Below are 7099 nucleotides of genomic sequence, written 5' to 3' on the forward strand. Positions count from 1 at the left end.
CTTCCTAAACTTATTCTTGTCCAACTAGGATTTATAACCAATCTTGTGCATCCAATAGGTGTGTTTGTGTCATTGAATGAACATTTAGGTCCTTTTCGTCCCCCATTGGCTTATTCTTGTCCAATTAGGGTTTTTAACCAATCTTGTGCATCCAATAAGTTCATTTGTGTCGTTGGATGAACATTTAGGTCATTATCGTCCTCCCTAGGTTTATTCTAGTCCAATAAGGTTTTTAACCAATCTTTTGCATCCATAAGGTGTGTTTGTGTCATTGGATGGACATTTAGGTCATTTTCGTTCTTCCTAAACTTATTCTTGTCCAACTAGGGTTTTTAACCAATCTTGTGCATCCAATAGGTATTTTGGTGTAATTGGATGACCATTTAAGTCATTTTCGTCCTTCCTAAACTTATTCTTGTCCAACTAGGGTTTTTAACCATTCTTGTGCATCCAATAGGTGTGTTTATGTCATTGGATGAACCATTAGGTCATTTTCTTCCTCCCTAGGTTTATTCTAGTCCATTTAGAGTTTTTAACCAATCTTGTGCATCCAATAGGTGTGTTTGTGTCATTCGATGAACATTTAGGTCATTTTTCTCCTTCCTAGATTTATTCTTGCTCAACTAGGGTTTTTAACCAATCTTTTGCATCCAATAGGTGTGTTTGGGTCATTGTTGGTTTTTTAACCAATCTTGTGCATCCAATAGGTGTGTTTGTGTCATTGGATGAACATTTAGGTCATTTTCGTCCTCCCTAGGTGTATTCTAGTCCAATTAGGGTTTTTAACCAATCTTGTGCATCCAATAGGTGTGTTTGTGTCATTGGATGGACATTTAGGTCATTTTCGTCCTTCCTAAACTTATTCGTGTCCAACTAGGGTTTTTAATCAAACTTGTGCATCCAATAGGTGTGTTTGTGTCATTGGATGAACATTTAGGTCATTTTCATCCTTCCTAAACTTATTCTTATCCGACTAGGGTTTGTAACCAATCTTGTGCGTCTAATAGGTGTGTTTGTGTCATTAGATGAACATTTAGGTCATTTTCGTCCCCCCCTAGGATTATTCTAGTACAATTAAGGTTTTTAACCAATCTTGTGCATCCAATAGGTGTGTCTGTGTCATTGGATGAACATTTAGGTCATTTTCGTCCTCCCTAGGTTTATTCTAGTCCAATAAGATTTTTAACCAATCTTTTGCATCCATAAGGTGTGTTTGTGTCATTGGATGGACATTTAGGTCATTTTCGTTCTTCCTAAACTTATTCTTGTCCAACTTAGGTTTTTAACCAATCTTGTGCATCCAATAGGTGTGTCTGTGTCATTGGATGAACATTTAGGTCATTTTCGTCCTCCCTAGGTTTATTCTAGTCCAATAAGATTTTTAACCAATCTTTTGCATCCATAAGGTGTGTTTGTGTCATTGGATGGACATTTAGGTCATTTTCGTTCTTCCTAAACTTATTCTTGTCCAACTTAGGTTTTTAACCAATCTTGTGCATCCAATAGGTGTGTCTGTGTCATTGGATGAACATTTAGGTCATTTTCGTCCTCCCTAGGTTTATTCTAGTCCAATAAGATTTTTAACCAATCTTTTGCATCCATAAGGTGTGTTTGTGTCATTGGATGGACATTTAGGTCATTTTCGTTCTTCCTAAACTTATTCTTGTCCAACTTAGGTTTTTAACCAATCTTGTGCATCCAATAGGTGTGTCTGTGTCATTGGATGAACATTTAGGTCATTTTCGTCCTCCCTAGGTTTATTCTAGTCCAATAAGATTTTTAACCAATCTTTTGCATCCATAAGGTGTGTTTGTGTCATTGGATGGACATTTAGGTCATTTTCGTTCTTCCTAAACTTATTCTTGTCCAACTTAGGTTTTTAACCAATCTTGTGCATCCAATAGGTGTGTCTGTGTCATTGGATGAACATTTAGGTCATTTTCGTCCTCCCTAGGTTTATTCTAGTCCAATAAGATTTTTAACCAATCTTTTGCATCCATAAGGTGTGTTTGTGTCATTGGATGGACATTTAGGTCATTTTCGTTCTTCCTAAACTTATTCTTGTCCAACTTAGGTTTTTAACCAATCTTGTGCATCCAATAGGTGTGTCTGTGTCATTGGATGAACATTTAGGTCATTTTCGTCCTCCCTAGGTTTATTCTAGTCCAATAAGATTTTTAACCAATCTTTTGCATCCATAAGGTGTGTTTGTGTCATTGGATGGACATTTAGGTCATTTTCGTTCTTCCTAAACTTATTCTTGTCCAACTTAGGTTTTTAACCAATCTTGTGCATCCAATAGGTGTGTCTGTGTCATTGGATGAACATTTAGGTCATTTTCGTCCTCCCTAGGTTTATTCTAGTCCAATAAGGTTTTTAACCAATCTTTTGCATCCATAAGGTGTGTTTGTGTCATAGGATGGACATTTAGGTCATTTTCGTCCTCCCTAGGTTTATTCTTGTCCAACTTGGGTTATGAACCAATCTTGTGCATCTAATAGGTGTGTTTGTGTCATTGGATGGACATTTATGTCATTTTCGTCCTTCCTAAACTTATTCTTGTCCAACTAGGGTTTTTAACTAATCTTGTGCATCTAATAGGTGTGTTTGTGTCATTGGATATACATTTTTGTCATTTTCGTCCTTCCTAAACTTATTCTTGTCCAATTAGGGTTTTTAACCAATCTTGTGGATCCAATAAGTTCATTTGTGTCTTTGGATGAACATTTAGGTCATTTTCGTCCCCCATTGGCTTATTCTTGTCCAATTAGGGTTTTTAACCAATCTTGTGGATCCAATAAGTTCATTTGTGTCTTTGGATGAACATTTAGGTCATTTTCGTCCTTCCTAAACTTATTCTTGTCCAACTAGGGTTTTTAACTAATCTTGTGCATCTAATAGGTGTGTTTGTGTCATTGGATATACATTTTTGTCATTTTCGTCCTTCCTAAACTTATTCTTGTCCAATTAGGGTTTTTAACCAATCTTGTGCATCCTATAGGTGTGTTATTGTAATTGGATGAACATTTAGGTCATTTTCGTCTTTCTTTGGCTTATTCTTGTCCAATTAGGGGTTTTAACCAATCACTACAAGAAAAAAATTGATTTTGCGGCGGTTAAAAAGGGGTTTTGCGGTAGTTACAACCGCCGCAATTTGATGTTTGCGACAGTTTTTCAACCGTCGCAGATTCGTGCGTCGCGAGAGTGTTTTGCGACGGTTGCAAAAACCGTCGTTCCAACTGCCGCAAATTATTGTGACAGTTCGAACCGCCTCCAATAGGGTCTTTAATTGCGTCTATATTTTAGTCTAGGAAGGTATTGCGACGGTTAGAAATCGCCGCTATGTATTTTTTGTGACAGTTACAAACCGTCGCAAACTTAGTTTTTATTTTTTTTTTTTGCTTTTTTTTCTTTTTTCGTTTTTCATTAATTTAATTGAATTAAAAAATATTCATAAATCTCATTCATATAACTAAAATACACATATTTAAAATTACAAATAAACCTCGTCCATATAATATATTCAAAAGTAACAATCTTACATTAAATTTAATTAAAACAATAAATAAATTAGTTTAAATATTCAAAAACTAAAATATTACCAAGGCTGAACATGCAAAACAACAACATCGAACTAAATTCATAAATCATTTAGATAGTCCCTAATGATGTTCCATTATTAGACCGACAATTAGAATCCGAAGAACGTCTTCTATCTCTTCGTAATTCAGAGTATATGTTGCCTGAAAAAACATATAAGTATATATATTAAATTCAACTTCACTTTTTGATATATAATAAATAATTTAATATTAACATCCAACTAATTAAAATTTAAACAAGATCAAAGACTCAAAATCAAAACATTGAAATATCAAACTAATTCCTTGATTTAATAGTGGTAATAAACAAATCAAATAGAAGATTAAATGAAAATAGGGCCACTAATCTCATGGTAAACACTATCAAATTAGTCAACACATGCGAAGTAAACTTAATCAAATCAAGTGTTCAAAACAGAATACAACTAAGTCTCAAAACTCTGATAAAAAGAGTATATAAAAGAAAATTAGCTATAACAAAAAAGAATGACAAATTAATGTTGTAAATTTGATTTGACAAAGGGAACTGAATTAACAATGAATTAATAATAAACAATGCTAATGATGTTAGAATCATTGTGACAAATTGATTAAGAGCAATGTGTACACAAGGTAGCAAGTTAGTATCCAAGTAATGATAAAAGCATATCATTCCATTATGTAAAACCAACTTTCAAATCAAAATCTTGAGTCTTGGCATCTTATTTCAATACTTTCTACTATCAATGCTTTCCAACATATTACAGAGATTGAATCTACAATTTTGTCATTAAGCCATTATATCTCATAAACAAACATGTTAAGTTGACATGGTAACAAAATAACTCTACAATCAAGAATACACTAACACAATAGAAAATGACAAATACAACATCTAAGACTTAACTCAATACAAAATCAATATCAATTGATATGTAGGAATCTCAATACAACATATTTAAAGAAAGCAACAGCCAATAAAGTATAGAGAGATAGAGTGCCAAACAAAATTTGTTTGAAAATAAATCTAAAAGTCTAAACTGAGCTTCAGATATAACAAGCTTCGCATAAGGAAACTGATTTGGGAAATTTGGGGGTTATACGACGCACAGGAAAGAGAAATAAGAACACGAGGCAAACATTGAAATGAGAAAAGCACAACTCAAGAATCCAACAAACATTAGGCGCATGGAACTATAGGTTATTTTCAAACTCCCAACTAGTATGATCCCAAATATTCCCAAAACTGCCAGTAGTAATCCAAACATTCTCACCTTATCAAATGACAATATACAATAGCATATATCAGTACACAAACTAAAAAGTTGTTCCAATTGAATTAACAGTTGTAACCAACACATTATTATGTGATATAAGAGGTGTTCCAAACAACAAGCAGATCAAGCAGTTCAAAAGAGATTAAATATATGGCAATCTTGAGAACATTTATGTTGATCCGTTTACGATAATTCTCTTAAATTTGGGTCTATTATTCACAACAGAATAAAGGATAAATATCAAATTATTTTATGGTCAATTTTTTATTTAAAAAAAAATCAATTTATCAAACTTACATTAGGAATACAAATAGCCCAGAAGCATATATGTTCCCTAAAAATAAACAAGCATATATCATGATACAGATAAAGATAAGTCCTAAGTGTTACATGTGATAACAATATCCATGACATGTAGAGAAAGAAAAAGTACCAGCAATACTAGCTGCTTCCTTGCCAACTTCACAAATGGAATAACCATTAAACAAAGACATGAATCTCTAAACAATACCCAATTCAGCACAAACAAGCTAAACCCCTCGATTTATGGTTTATTAAATCAGGTATTTGATAATGAAATTTGAGATGTTTTTTCGAGCTCCCTCTCTATGCTCTTTTGCTAAATGTATTATCTCTCTAAATTTGTATTGTGCACCTCAACCTCTCATTACCAATGATTGACCTTGACGCGCATTAGAAAGGCTAAGACACCAAAACGTTTTTATTTTGGCATAAACTGTGTCGTTTCTAAATCTTCAATGCCTAAAAAATATCTAATCTTACCTAAGCCAATCATTGCAAATTGTTTCATGATAATAACATTAAACACTTGAAACATCAACTCACCATTACCAATGTATACAAAACTAACCCACACACCAACATATTCTAAACATGGGGAAAATGATAGGTTGTAAAACTGATTTGTCTGGTTAAAATTTGGGATTGTATATAAATTGTATCTCTAATCCTAGCTAGCATAACTTGTAAGCTCACCTATTATTCATAGTGATCAACGTGTTTAGAAGAGAACACAAATTGATAAATGAATGCAAATGAAAATACCAAATCGCATAAAAGAAAACATAAATGGAAGAGAATATAAATATCAGAAAATAGAAAATAAGTTGCAATAGATACAATACATAGAAAACTAAAAGTACCTCGTCGTTTAGTAACACTACATGCGACTGTTCTCCTCTTGTTTCACATAATTGGCATTTGAAGCAAAAAAATCTGCACCAATTAGAATAGTGTAATCAAAACACTAACAACGAAAAGGAAATCGTACCATAGGTTGCAACAAACGAAGATGGAATTGAAAGGTAAGAAGAGATAAAAGTGAAATTGTGAGAGCAAGGATATTTGGGGTAGATTGATGTTTTAGGGATTTGAGAGATTTGAGGGAAGCAATTCAGAACGCGAGAATTTGGAAATCACAATTTTGAAGAAAATTTCTTGTAAGTTACGTGTCGCAAATCCAAATCCCAGTCCCAAGTCCTAACCAAAACATTAAAAGTCTATAATACAAAAACACCATAGGTATTTACATCATGTTCCTCATCTTATCATAAACATGATAAACCCTTTGTAATGAAGAAAATCATATTGTAAACAAGAACACAAATGAAATGTCTAGATAATGAGATTCACTATCAACCAACACTAAGCATTCAATCGCATAAAAGATAAATGGCATGAAGCTTACCGCAGAGAAGAGAGATTGCTTCAATTCCAGAGATGGAGAGATCAAACATCTGCATAGATGGGGAGATCGAGGGATTTGGGGATTTTGAAGGAAACAAATTTGAGAGAAAAGGGTTTTTGGTTTTGGGAGAAAAGGGTCGTAGAGATATGAGAAGAAATTTAGAGAGCAGGACTTGCAAAAATTGGGACGCGGGATTGGAAAAAAGTAGCGCCTCTTGGTTTTGCTTAGAAATGTTGCGACGGTTGTTTAACACCATAGCAGGAAGTGTAGTAAAGAGAGAACGGCGACGTTTGTTTGGCACCCGTCGCAACGCATCTGTGGCAAAACTCAAAATTTCTTGTAGTGAACCTTGTGCATCCAATAAGTTTATTTGTGTCCTTGGATGAACATTTGGGTCATTTTCGTCCTCCCTAGGTTTATTCTAGTCCAATTAGGGTTTTTAACCAATCTTGTGCATCCAATAGGTGTTTTGTGTCATTGCATGAAGATTTAGGTCATTTTCGTCCTTCCTACACTGATTCTTGTCCAACTAA

At 33.8% G+C, this 7099-nt stretch overlaps 1 pseudogene; it reads right to left on the minus strand.

Annotated features, from left to right (window-relative positions):
* Nucleotides 1-3662: 3662 nt before the first annotated feature.
* On the minus strand, nucleotides 3663-5662 carry LOC113785048 (bidirectional sugar transporter SWEET2-like; annotated as a pseudogene).
* Nucleotides 5663-7099: the final 1437 nt, after the last annotated feature.

This window comes from Cicer arietinum, unplaced genomic scaffold (genome assembly GCF_000331145.2).
Source record: "Cicer arietinum cultivar CDC Frontier isolate Library 1 unplaced genomic scaffold, Cicar.CDCFrontier_v2.0 Ca_scaffold_5784_v2.0, whole genome shotgun sequence".
NCBI classification, from domain to species: Eukaryota; Viridiplantae; Streptophyta; class Magnoliopsida; order Fabales; family Fabaceae; genus Cicer; species Cicer arietinum.